The sequence below is a fragment of the Dipodomys merriami genome, unplaced genomic scaffold, assembly GCF_024711535.1.
Source record: "Dipodomys merriami isolate MVZ:Mamm:240054 unplaced genomic scaffold, mDipMer1.0.p SCAF_667, whole genome shotgun sequence".
NCBI classification, from domain to species: domain Eukaryota; kingdom Metazoa; phylum Chordata; class Mammalia; order Rodentia; family Heteromyidae; genus Dipodomys; species Dipodomys merriami.
Window position 1 is genome coordinate 406621 of NW_027206254.1, and position 14069 is coordinate 420689.

Sequence of the window (14069 nt, forward strand, 5' to 3'; positions counted from 1 at the left end):
TTCCCACTCTTAGAATATTTTTTTTTTTGGTTCCAGTCGTGGGGCCTGAACTCTGGGCCTGGGCACTGTCCCTCAGCTCTTCAGCTCAAGGCTAGCGCTCTACCATTTGAGCCACAGCACCACTTCCGGCTTTTTCCTTATGTGGTGCTGAGGAATTGAACCCAGGGCCTCAGGCATGCAAGGCAAGCACTCTACCACTGAGCCACCTTCCCAGCCCCCCACTCTTAGAATATTATCCAGTCTTCTTTCAGTCTTATGTTGAAGACTACTCTTCAGTTAATTACTTGAAAGTATCCTTCTCCTTCTATCTCTGAGCTATAATATAATATGTGTGGGGATAGAGTGCATGCAGGACTATCGAAGATTTATTGGATTACCCTATGTAATATAGTATTAATAGGGTAATAAATCCAATATATTATGTACTAAACCCAGAGGGTTTCGAGGCAGAAAGCCTTATTCTGCCATCCACATAAGGAATGTGCTAAGCCTCATGATTAAATCTTCAAATATCTGACAATTGCTATCCTACTTCTAATAAGTCTTCTTTAGAAAGATTTAGTTCTTTGGAGACAAAGAATATGTATGGAGAGGAGGGGGTTTGGTTAAAGATCTTTTTTGGAAAATATGAAGGGGTGGGATTAAAAGGAGTATATTTAGAAGGAAGACTCATTTATTTATTTAAGATTGAGAGGATAATGTGACAGTTCATTATTACAGGGATAGGAGAAGTTCCCATGAAAGCATCTGGAATATATCAATCATTAGCTGGATTCTGGCACAGATGGTACAGAAATAGACTTACATTTGGTCTCATAGGCTAATGATGTGAAGTAGACTCCATTGTGAGTAGAATGGCTTGGCAAGTGGACCTGAGAAACCCAGCAATGTCTTACTTTCCCTTCTGCCTTTGTCCTCATTCTCTCTCCTAGATTATGCAGGAACTTCCTAGCGAAAATTCTTTATATATCTATATATCTCTCTCTATATTTCTATATACCTATATATCTTTCTAAAGAAGACTTATTAGAAGTAGGATAGCAATTGTCAGATATTTGAAGATTTAATCACGAGGCTTAGCACATTCCTTATGTGGATGGGAGAATAAGGCTTTCTGCCTCGAAACCCTCTGGGTTTAGTACATTACATATTGGATTTATTACCCTATTAATACTATATTACATAGGGTAATCCAATAAATCTTCCATAGTCCTGCATGCATGCTATCCCCACCATATTATAGGGTGTATCTATATATGTGTATCGATGTGTGTGTGTACACTACATAGATGTAGTAGCACTTATGACATATTCTTTAAATCTCTTCTCCACCTCCAACATAATCTTACATTTTCATCCTTAATGCTTACCATATTTCTTTGTATCCAGTGTGTGTTTAACATCGTATATGGGAAATAGGATGAAGTCTAGCCTCCCTGGTGGTCCAGGCCTTCTATAATCTTCCTACCTCACCTCTCTTTCTCAAGTAAGCATTTCTATGGCCACTATTGTCGTGTAAAGCACACAGCAAACCTTTCCCTTTTCACCTCAGTGACTTCCCAGCCTGTGGCTTCCTCTGGAAGCCAAGTCCCTTCTATCTACTGGTTGAAATCATATTCATTTCTCAAGAGATAGTCCAGGTCCCTTCTCTAAGAAGCCTGTCCGTGCTCTAGTTATACCTTGTTAGTCTTTCTCTGACAGTCTTGATGAGATACACACTTCACAACTTTATTTAATTTTTATTTCCACCATAGCTTTTGGAATGGGAACTTACCCACCCCCACCCCACAATGTGCTTGGAAAATTTTGTAGGGTGAAAAATAACACAGTTCCATGCCTTACTATTAGAGAACTCGAATGACTACTGAGATCACAATGCCATTCCAGTTAGTGGGTCTGCACCCAAGCAAGTGCTAGAAAACGGAAAATAATGGGGCTGAGAATGTGGCTCAGTGGTAGAGCTCTGGCCTCACATGCATGAAGTCCTGGGTTCGATTCCTCAACACCACATACATAGAAAAAGCTGGAAGTGGCTCTGTGGCTCAAGTGGTAGAATGCTAGCTTTGAGCACAAGAAGCTCAAGGACAGTACCCAGGCCCTGAGTACAAGCCCAGGACTGGCAAAAAAAAAAAAAAAAAAGAAAGAAAGAAAGAAAGAAAAAGAAAAAAAGAGAGAAAGAAAATGGGAAATAATGGGCCACTGAGGGAGTGGTGCAAATGTGATCAAACCAGTCTTTTCCTCTTCTGTTTTCCTCTGAGGGACAGGTCACAGGTATAAGGAGAGCAACATTCCTTCTCCCTTCAGAGTGGCTGAACCTGGCTCAAATCCCAGGTGCCAGTTTCCTCTGGCCATTATTCAGGTATTTCTTCCAGATGTAAAAAGAGGATCCTGTTATGGAAACTGTTGGGGAGCACTGATATTAGCCAAATTGGGGGTAATTCCATAAACATGAGCACACACACACACTGATATAGGAAATGGTTCCATTTGAATCTGACAATCTGTCTATGGATACAGCAGGGAAAATCTAGGAACCTGGAGTCAGGATCTGTGTCCTAAACCATCCTTCACATCTGTGTGGCTCAGGACCAATCACCTAAACCTTTTGTTTTTGTTTGGCTTCATTTGGGGTTCAGTGATTTGAGGTTTCCAGGCCCTTCCCCCACTTAGGCTGGGGTAGCTCTCTTCATCTTCTTTTTGTACACTTGAGAGAGTAGAGGCCTCTCCTGGGAGAGAACTCCACTGCTGTCAAGTGTCTGGAAAACATTTGAGAGTCACTGGACCAAGTGATTTCCATGTTCTCCTTCTGAGCTCATAGCCTCCAACTCCATGGAAAACCATTTCTTGTCATTCTGTGTAAGTCAATTACTATACCTTCACCATTTTCTTTTTAAATATAGACTTTCTGGCCTGATAACTTGATCATTTGATTTTCTGAGGAAGTAGAAGTTCTGGGTAAGGTAAAAATCTTTACAGAATGTAGGTATCAGATTCATCCAGTCAAAAGTAAATACCACAGCAAAACAGGAAAAGAAACACAAATATCTTGAGGGACATGAAATGTCATAGACTTCCTCTGCAGGTGGCTTATTTCTTGCCCTCCTAATTAAAATTATATGATTATGGACTAATTTTAGCAAAACACGATCTGTAGGGTTTGTGCTGTTCATGTTGTAAATGTGGTTGCCATGACATGGTTTATTCACAAATGGTTCAGTTTAGACTTTTTATGGATGAAGTGATTTCTAGTAATGACATCTCACTCCCCTTTTCATGCTGATGGGAGGGGCACCTTCTCTCCAGCCACACACGCAGCTTCTCCAGGCTGGCTTCCTATAGATTCATCATAGAAGAATGATCTAGCTTGTGCAAACAAAGAACCAAACCGAAACTCCTGAAAATTCTTTCTGAAGCTGGTTAATTGGAATTCCTGCTTTCACCTCTGTTTCTGTGTAAATTTGGTTGCTAACAATCTAGTTATCTACAGGAAGATTTTTGTCGTTAGTGTAGACATCCCCACCACTGTAGAATCCTGATGGCCGAGTCAAAGGCCAGAGCTGAGACAATGGTGAACTAAAAAAAAGATGTCTTGTTGGCTCTAAGATACCTCCTTTGCCATTCATTATTATGATCTACTCAATTGTTGCACACAATGCACAGAAATGTAAAGAAGGGTCATGCTTATATTATAAGGTGCTTATAAAATAAATCCATCCCTACAAGGCCTCCTGCTCTCAATGGGAAGAACTCCTTGACATGCAGCATTTAAATACCTGCTTGTGTCATACCATCTCCATTTATAGCCTGTGTGCTCCCTTCCCTTATTCTGATATAGTCATGTTTCTTTCTTCACTTAAAAGCCTGAATGGGTCTCTGGACCATTTTCTCTTCTCTGTTAATCTGTAGCTAGAGCATGGTGAGGTTGTGTGTAAATACAACCTCTTACAAAGTCTTCATTGGCTTCCTCCAACCAACCTCCCACCCATACCCTGTAGAAATGATTCTCCTTCGTCTTAGCACCAATGACATTTATCCATGGTCTCTCTCTTGCAGTTATCATATTTTATATTGTAATATAGTAATTGCTATAAAGAATTTTGCAATCCTATTACATTATAAGGCAAAAAACCCTTCAGCAATTTGAAGTGTTCTAAAGTCTGAGATGTTCTGAGTTATCAGCATTAAAAAATATATAGTGGGAAATTTCACACCATAAAACTGTTTCAGAGCTGGAGATGTGGCTCAAATGGTAAATTTCCTGCCTAATAAGCACAAAGCCCTGAGTTCATACCTCAGTACCATCAAAAAAATTATAAGTAAAACTTCCTGTTTTATGTACAAAACTATAAAAATTGTATAAAATCACCTTTTGACTATGTGCATAAGGAATATATGACACATAAATAAATTTTGTGTTTAAACCTGTGTCCCATCCTCACCTTAGCATTTCTATGAAATATTCAAAACTCCAGAAAAAAATGTGAAATATGATCTCAAACATTTCGGACAAGGGCTACTCAACATGCATTACTTTAACTCCTGGAGGGCAAGATCACTCCTCCTACCTCAACAGAACAGGTAGGACTAGCGTCAGGCCACATACCCTAAATGTAAGAGAATCCCCAAATAAAATAATAATTCAATGTGAAACTTTATAATACAAAAATCTATGAGGAAAAAAATGTAAAGACTTCAAATAAAGATAAGATAACTATCTTTCCCTTTTCCTTTACTTATTCCTTTCAATTCTTTTCCTTTATTTTTTTTGTCTCAGGTTCCAATATGGCCTAACCTGCTTCTGATACTACTTCTGTTATTAGAAAATTTGAACCTTTTTTCATCACAGATTTTCAAAACTTTCAATGTACTATGGTTTCTTAGCATGTAATAATTGTACAAATCCATCCTGGATGTTTTGCATTAATTGTGATTTCTTAAAATATTGCATTGAGGGGTTATCCTACTTTCTGTGTGTTTTCTGTGTCCCCTGGGAGAAGTATCTCACCCTAAGCCTGGCTCTGATCACCATGGTAACCAGCATAAGACTTGTTCATTAATAGGCACTTGATTAATTCTTCCTTAATGGATAAAAGAACAGCAGCAGAGGTTTAAGCATTTTTTTCCTAACAGAGAGCCCAGTACCTGCCATGATATTTAGAGAAGTTTCAGTGGTCTTTGGTGATGGTCTGTGGTACCCATTGGCACTGTGTCTGCTACTTAAAATAAGTGGTCTTGGGTCTCTGTCACTGTCATAGGCCATCACCTCCATCTCCAGTCTTGCTTTATGTTTTAAACAAATATTTCTCAACAGAACCATCATTCCCTATCTTCTACTGAATTGTAATCCATAGACAATGAAAACAACCTCTTGGGGAAAAAGACTTGAAGGTCAGGATTTTGTTTATGGGTTCCTGCAGGGAGCCTCAGAGCTTTGAGAGGCAGAAAGATGGCAAATGTCTGGAAGGACAAGCCTGGTACAATCCATAACAACACTACCCAGCATCATTGACAGTGCATTTTTTATTGCCTGCACATTAGCAAAGACACATAGGAGTGGTTCCTATTTCTCAGCTCAAAAAACAAAGAAACGTTCAATCTGAGACTCATGCATTCCCTGAAGATTATAACTGATTCCTCAGTGTACTTATAAACATTTGTCTTCCAAAGACAAAATTGGCCATTTATAAAAGGCTCTCACAACACTGAGCACAATGGTATACACCTGTAATCCCAGCATTTGGGAATATCAGCAAGATGGTGAGTTTAAAACTAGCCTGGGCTCACAGGGAGACACTTTCTCAAAAAAAACAAAATAAATAAATAAATAAAACTCTCTTACAAAATCCTTACCAGAAAATTGAGCCTGTAATAACAAAATTATTTTTATGCCTTGGTAAAGGGCCCATAAAAATAGTTTTTGATTTAGTTACAGGAATTCTATTCAGCAAATAATCCTGTCAACATGTTTTCTCTGGGTTCTATCCACATAATAGTCACTGTCCTGAGGGAAGAAGAGAGATTTTATTTTGTTATCACTACTGTGATTTATGACTTTTTGTCCGGCTACCAAATGATTGTTCACCTTTATCTCTTCTTTTTTTGCTCCCTTTAATTTTTTTTTGGGGGGGGTCCAGTCATGGGGCCTGATCTCTGGGTCTGGGCGCTATCCCTCAGCTCTTCAGCTCAAGGCTAGTGCTCTACCACTTGAGCCACAGCACCACTTCCGGCTTTTTTTCTTTTTGCTTATGTGGTACTGGAGAATCGAACCCAGGGCCTCATGTATGCAAGGCAAGCACTCTACCACTGAGCCACCTTCCCAGCCCCTGCTCCCTTTAATTTTAAATAGCTTAACTTTCCAAAATTTAGCTAAGTTAACTTTATTTTATTTTATTTTATTTTATTGTCAGTTGTGGGGCTTGAACTCTGGGCTTGGGCACTGTCCCTGCACTCTTCAGCTCAAAGCGAGCGTTCTACCGCTTGAGCCACAGCGCCACTTCCAGCTAAGTTAACTTTAAAAGACAGAAGATTCAAAATAGTTCACTCCCCAAGCCTCAAATCTAGAGAAAAAAACAATGATTCTTAGAGACTGTCTCCTTGTGTCTCTAAATATCTTCAAATCACTGGTGTTCCAGTTACTTGCTTTGTTGTGACTCTGTGAAGTGATAGAAAATGTGTTTCTCTTACATAACTAGAGATTTGGGGGTATGATTTAGCTGTGTGCTTGTATTAATGGTTTGTCTTACAGGAAAAATAGATCCTACCAGGGTGTTCTTAAGTCATCCCTGATAATGTGTCAGGTCTAGATTCCACATTTGGTGAGCACGAACCATGTATTGAGCACCTGCAACCTTCCCATGGGGTCTCCTTTAACCCTTAGAAGAGTCAGGATGGAGGGCAAGTACAGTCAGACTCATTTCTAAGAAACAAGAGAAGACTCAAAGAGTTGTAATGTGCTCAGTGTCACACAACTAGTCAGAGTGAAACCAAAGCTAGCCCAGGTATTGTATTGTACCACCATTGCTGATCTCTTGTCACATGATAAACAACCATCTGAGTGTTGCCACAGCCTGCTAGCATCTTAGAAAGAAAATTCTGCACTGCTCTTGCTCCAAGAGATGCGTAGGATAGATTGGTCCAATTTATCATGTGATATGGTTAATTTTCATAGCAAAATAAAATCACTTCAAAGAGTTTTCGGGCATTACTTCATCTTACTTGAAGACAGAAGTACCATCTGTCAAGCAATCCAAACCCTGTGTATTCCTTCCCCTGAAATCCCATATTTATCAAGGACACTGTCTTCTTCTCAAAAACTCTCCTTAATTTCCAAAATAGCCTGGTTCTAGAGCAACTTTGAGGCACTGATATGAGAAGGAGAATAATTTGATCTCATGAAAAGCAAAACACACCGAAGTTCACATGTCTGAATTCAGTATGCATAGTTGTGGTAGAAATTAAATGATTCTGAAAAATATGTTCTAGCTAAGCAGGACCATAATATTAACAAGCATGCACATAAATATTGATGGCTAAAACTACAGTAGATAAAACCATAACTAAAATTTGAAAACAATATAAGGAAGTAAATTAGAAAGCACAGCATACTCAATAAACATGCAGTCATCAACTTGAAGTCAGCTTACAGTCCAGTTGTTCTCCTGACTAGTTGTGAGTTATTTTATAGGTTGGTCAATTAAAAGCAAGCAGCCTTGTGTGTGTGCTCTGTATTCCTATCTAGAAAGCGGACACAATAAAAGTAAGTATAAATAAGCATGTTGAGCATTAAATGAAAAAGCTCATATGAAGGGTCTGACATTTCAAAGAGGTGTGCTATCAAAAGAAGAAAATGTCCATAGCATTTTTGAACTATTTGTAATAAACTCTTTCTCAGGTTCAAGAAGTTGGAAAAGAGTTAATTATGACAGAATTGTCACCAAGTTTGGAGATAGAGTAAATCATTGTATATCTGGAAGTCAGTATGTTTCAAACAAATCAGGACAGGCCTGCAAAGCAGGAGGATAGCATCATGACATTAAATAGTAATCATCATATATTGTTGACAGCTGAGCTCTCTGAGCATCTTTTTGTCTTTAACAATTAGTAAGCTGATGATACAAGCTCCAGTGAAACTAGCAAAAACCAGCTGATGCCTCTTACAGGAAATTTAACTGAAGAAGAAAGGCCTACAAATAGCTTTCCTCTATGCTCCTCACTTCAAGATGAGAGTCCAGGCACTCTGTAACTCTCATAGGCCAGGAGGTTGGGGTGGGAACAGCCAGATGATGAGGGTCTCCTTGGATCCATATGCCAAGAGAAACTGGGGCTATGTCACTTGATAATAACTTGCCAAACTCACAGAACTCTTTCGGACTGGCACAATTCTGGATCACAAATCAGTTGAGGAGCTACAGATCTCAGAGTCTGTTATGGTATGAATGTAAAGTATTGATTGCAGGCTCATGAGTTGAATGCTGAATCCCCAGTTGGTGACAATATTTTGGAATATTCTAGAAACTTGAGAAGGAAGGGCCTAGTTGGAAAGGAAATGTCACTAGAAGAATGGCTTTGGAAGTTATACTTGGTTCCTGGTCCCTCTTCCTCTTCTTTGCTTCTTATCCACCAAGAGATAAATAGCTCCCCTCTCTTATCATAGTGATCCATCATGTGACACCATGATGTTTTACTCGAGAGCATGTGCTACACAAATATAGACTGAACCCTCTGAAACCAAGAACTGAAATAAATCTTTCCTCTTTTGTTTTTGTTTTTGAAAGTTATTTCATCACAGGATGGAAAAAGTAACACAGGGTTTTTAATCTATAAAGTCAAAGACTGCACCATCTCAATTGAAATACTTTTGTATCAGCTTTTGGCCATAATTACTTAGTGACCAGCCCCTTGGAATTAAGAAATGAAGCCCTCCCTTTCCATGTCCCCAGGCATTAATAATGGCTCCACTTGTTGACACAGGAAGACAAAACATAAAGTATACCCTAGCCTGTCATATTTTCTTCCAAATGTGGAAAATCCTAAATTTCTGTAGGTGGTAGGCAGTACCACAGGGTGCCAAGGAGATGGTGCTTGTCTCAGAATGGTTGCCTGGTTTCAATATTCCACCACAGGGGAAATTCCTTGATTTCCTCTACCTCTCAGTTTCCTTATTCACAAAAAGGGAATAATAACAGTGTCTACCTCAAAGGGTGTCTATGCGTGGCACATTGTAGGTGTTAAATAATAGTTCTAAGGTCCTTCCTCAGTCATTCACCTCTCTATTTTGAAAAAGATGTCAATTATCAACAAAGTGCACATTTCTTATAAAAATCTATTATACTTTACACATTGCAGGGACTTTATTCATAATTATTATGTTTCTTGGGTAACTATTAGATTTCTGATTGCTTTGTTAAGAGGCAGTCTGTTATAACTTTCTCCTGAAAATCTCCTTGCTTAACTTCATTGTTTTAAGGTTACCTTGCCTTTGCTAAGTACTTTTGGGGTTCAGTCAAAACACATTACCAGAGACTCCAGATTGATGGATAATACGAGGGGTTCCTCTTTCATGGCATTCACATTCTGGAGCTATGACAAAGTTTGAGAAGTATGAGGAGCAGAAACTTCGAGTGTCACAGGAGCTCCAGAATTTGGAGCTCTCCATAGAGTGGGAAGGAAAATATCCCTAAGGAAGTAAAGTTGAAGCTGAAAACTAAAGGCTTCTGAGAGTTACCTATAATCCAGAAAGTGCCCCAGGGTGATAGAATGGGTTCTCAGAACAAGAACAAGGAAAAGACTGGAGCTGTGAGGACAAAGGCAGCCCAGGATGAGGTGAAGAGAAGGTGGCCACCAGGTATAATCCAGACTTGGAGAGTGCATCAAAGGATGATGGGAAATAACTGAAGGCATCCAAGTTGTGGAGTAAAGGGAGCCAGAATGGCATTAGAACACATTGTTCTGGTATCTTTGTGAAGGACCTGGTAGGAAGCTGGGGCCTGGACACAGACATTCATGCATAGCCCCCTAATGATTTTGACCCAGCCCTGGGTGGTTAGGAGGCAAGAAGTAGATAGATTTGAGAGATCTTGAAATATTTGACTTAAAGCTGATGGTAGTATTCCTCACTTCCTAAAGGAGGATAGATGGAAATAGAAATCTGTAGTCTGCCCTGATGTGTGTGTGTGTATGTGTGTGTGTGTGTGTGTGTGTGTGTGTGTGTTTGCATACATTGCATGTATATTTAGTTTGGAAAAGGAAGAGAAGTGATATCTAAAGAGAAGTGTGTGGGTTGTGTACTTATCTCGGTTATCAGCACTAATCTCCTCTCCTTTCACCCTAATTAAGCTTGTCATCGTAAGGCCCTAAAGTATCCAAGAATAGCTCCACACCAGTCCCTCAAGTAACTTTAGGGGGTGTCCAGCCCAACTTTATGGCCCTTTCATTGCACCAAGGGCATTTGCCTCCGTTGCCTAAAGTACCAGCCCAGGACTACTTGTTAGCTGACCTGCTAGAACCAACTATAATTCATCTATTCATTGCAGAGCAAAGGTAACTTAGGGTACAAAAGTTGACAGATACTTCCCAGGAGACCATCAGTACTGGAAATGAGGGCACTGGGTTTTAACTGGAAATGTTCCCATTGGCATGGATTCAAGATGATGAAGTGTGTCCAGCTAGAGGTCATGCCCTGAGGATGTGAGGAGCACAGCACATATTAAAGAGCTGAGCTCTTTAGAGCTGAGTGTATCAAGTCATCGCATCGGGTTGGAGGTATGGTTCAAGTAGTAGAGTGCCAGCTGTGAGCAAGCAAGCTGACCAAGTGCCAGGCCCTGAGTTCAAGGCCTGGTACTGTTGAGGAAGAAAAGAAGAAAGAAGAAAGAAGAAGAGACAGAAAAAGAGGAGGAGAAGAAAGAAGAGGAGAAGGAGAACAAGATATGCCATTATTACACAATTTAGAGACTACGAATTATCATTCACATGCACTTGTGATGTACAACTTGGATATTCCTTCCTCTCTCAGAAGAAGTGAGATTAAGAACAGCAGTCCTATAATATTAACATTGGTATCATTTATTAGCAGGGTGTTCTAATCTGAAAGCAGTGTCCTCCAGGTTAGACATTCTCTCTAGTCCCACAGCCACAACCCATATTATCTAGGACATAGAGAAAATTAAATAGTGAGGTCTTGCTCTCTCCACCCCCCAAGATTCTGCTTTAGTTGATCTAGGTGGGGACCCAGGCCCTGGAAGTTTACGACTTTCCTTAGAACTCATCATAGCTTTCATCATGACAGCAACTTGCAAGGTAGGGAATTTTATCTTCCTTGCTTGTATGAGGAAAACAGAGCCCAGAGAGAACAAACAACTTGGGTAAGAGCAAGATCAAGGACTTTAACCTTCAGCCTGTCTGGGCACCAATCCCTGCCCTCATTGTTGCTTCACATACTGTGTAGTGGGTTCTTGGGTAAAAGGTAAACAGGGAGCACACAAAGGGAACAAAGAGAGCCTAGGACAGAAGCTCTCCGCAGAAGCCTGCAACTGTGTGTGCAGGAGGTTCCAGCTCTGCCCTTGGCCAACTGTGCAGGGTGGAGGTGACCTGTGGGTAAGGGTTTGCTAAGAAGGATACCTCAAGTGGGCAAAATAACAGACTTCATTGTTTGCAGCAGATCCTGGCTTCCATCCAAGCCCTGGCGGGATACCACAGATGAGTCCTTAGCAGATTGAACAGGGCATGGCCAGGCAAGGCAAAGCAGCCCCATCCATGCACACTCTATTACCTTTTGCGTTGTTGAATCTCTGTGGGGAGTAGACGTCTGTTCTTGGTATCTATCTTCTCAGCATTATCAGCTCAGGGCTGACACAAGTTTCTCAGACTTCCTCCAAGTTATTCTCCTGACAGATGGGTTAACTCAACATCAACCAGGTTAATGTGCTGTGGAATGTGGAGGAAGCATTCTCAGGTCCTTGTTTCTCTAACCATGAGCACCCTTAGTCACTATTGCCTGAAATACCTATCAAGTGAAATTCTGAAGTAGTTCTGCCTTCCTGCTTCTGGGAACCTGGGACACAGGGTCATGGGCTGTCAGCCCCCTAGAGAGAAAACCAATCTCCTCCTCCGAAGTCTGCTATCACTGGTGTGAATGACGGGGAAAGGATTAATGTCTGAGAGGTGAAGGCAAGGTGCGGGGGGTGTGACATGTTTCTAGAACCAGAAGTAGAACTTGTCTGGTCCTCTCTAGATTCCAGATGGAAATTCTACATTTACACTCCCCATGAAGGTGTGGGCTCTCCATCTTCATTTATGTATTTACCCTACACTAAGAATTTTGTAGCACTGGAAATTCTTAGAGGCATAAGATTGCTTCTGAGCATTGATAACTCATAGGAAATCACCTTGAGGGTAAGCATTGTAAATGAAGAAGGCACTGGGGCCGTAGAATCACAGGGAGAACCCTGGACCCATCAGAAAATGGGAGGGCAGGTTACCAAGAGGGGCAATTCCTGACACAAGATTTACCCAATGCCCAGCAGGAGTTGGAGAGGTAGAGAATAGGAAGGGGTGTGTGTGTGTTTGTGTGTGTGTGTGTGTGTGTGTGTGTGTGTGTGTGGTCAGTCCTGGGCACTGTCCCTGGGCATTTTTTGCTCACGGCTTACACTCTACCACTTGAGCCACAATTCCACTTTTGGCTTTTTTGTTGGATAATTGGAGATAAGAGTCTCACTTTCCTGCCTGGGCTGGCTTCAAACCACGCTCCTTAGATCTCAGCCTCCTGAGTAGTTAGGATTAAAGACATGAACTTCGGACCACCCAGCTTCAGAAGGTTTTCTAAATGAAATGACGGTTTTCTAAAGCAGGGACTCTGTCCCTTGCCACTATAGAAGGGGCGGGGGAGTGTTCTAGGGTGAAAGGTCACCCTGGCTAAGTTCTAGAGACTCCAGATTTCTAGATTTCAACTTCCTTGTCCACATTCATGCTGAAGTCTGATTGTAACTTAATTCCTAACTCAGATTTTTTTTTCCTTCAACAGAATCATGCAATTCTGAAGGCCTGCCTGGTGTGCCAAAGAGCTTTTCCCCACAAAGACAAGAGCCAGTGAAGGAAGCTGCAGAGTAAGAGAGAGGCATTTGAACCAGACAACAAAAGTTAAATAAAGCCAACGTTGAACAAAGTACAGCAGTGGCTAAAGGTGTCTTTTTCCCCTCAGTGGGACACAGCTGGATTTCAGCCCTGGTTATTGAGCTACTTACTATAGATCTCTGCATTTCAGAGATTTATACACATATAACATGATTAAGGACATCCCATAATCCACTTTGGTGATGACAATTAGGTGAGATAATAGAGAAGCACTTAGGAACAGATTGGGTTTCAGCAAATGGTGGCTGAGAGGCTTTCTTGAGAGCTAATATTGAGTCTGAAGAGAGTGATATCAGAGCTAAGGCTCCCAAGTGGGTCAGTTAATAAATAACTGGGACCCTCCCCCACTCTTTCCAGAAAGATTGTGTTGACCATCAATACTGGGGCAGACCACAGAGTAAGTCAACATAAATCCATTACCACTAATCAAAAAAAAAAAAAAAAGAGCTCAAATCTCACGCTATACTGAGAATCACTCAAGTAACATAATCAATTCCAAAATATGATACCAGTTGGGGATCTAGGTAATACCATCTCTCCCTTGGCAATTTACACGAAGCACAAAAATCCCCAAGAAGAAAGGAAGCGTTAAATATATCAGCAGACTCCATTATGTAGCTCCTCTCTTTTTTTCTGGAATTTTCTTGACTATGGGGATTTCCTTACTTCCCCCTTATCTTTACATAGTTGTCTACAACCATGAAAATCTGGCTTGTAGTCACCTACCATTCCATCTGCTCCACCTCTTAATTTTTTCACCATACCAAACCAATTTTTGAGGAACTTCTAAAAATAGTTCTGGTCAAGGCTGGGAAGTTGGCTCAGAGGTAGAGTGCTTGCCTTGCATGCATGAGGCTCTGGGTTCAATTCCTCAGCACCACAGAAGCAGAAAAAGCTGGAAGTGGTGCTGTGGCTCAAGTGGTAGAGTGCTGGCCTTGAAC

General features: G+C 40.8%; 1 long non-coding RNA gene across 1 annotated transcript in view; it reads left to right on the plus strand.

Moving 5' to 3' along the window:
- LOC138815758 (uncharacterized) overlaps positions 1–13142 on the plus strand; it is a 76930-nt gene extending 63788 nt beyond the window's left edge. Inside the window, exon 4 of the long non-coding RNA XR_011368452.1 lies at positions 13019–13142. This is a non-coding gene — a long non-coding RNA (uncharacterized lncRNA). The remainder of the gene's footprint in view (positions 1–13018) is intronic.
- The last annotated feature ends 927 nt before the right edge of the window (positions 13143–14069 follow it).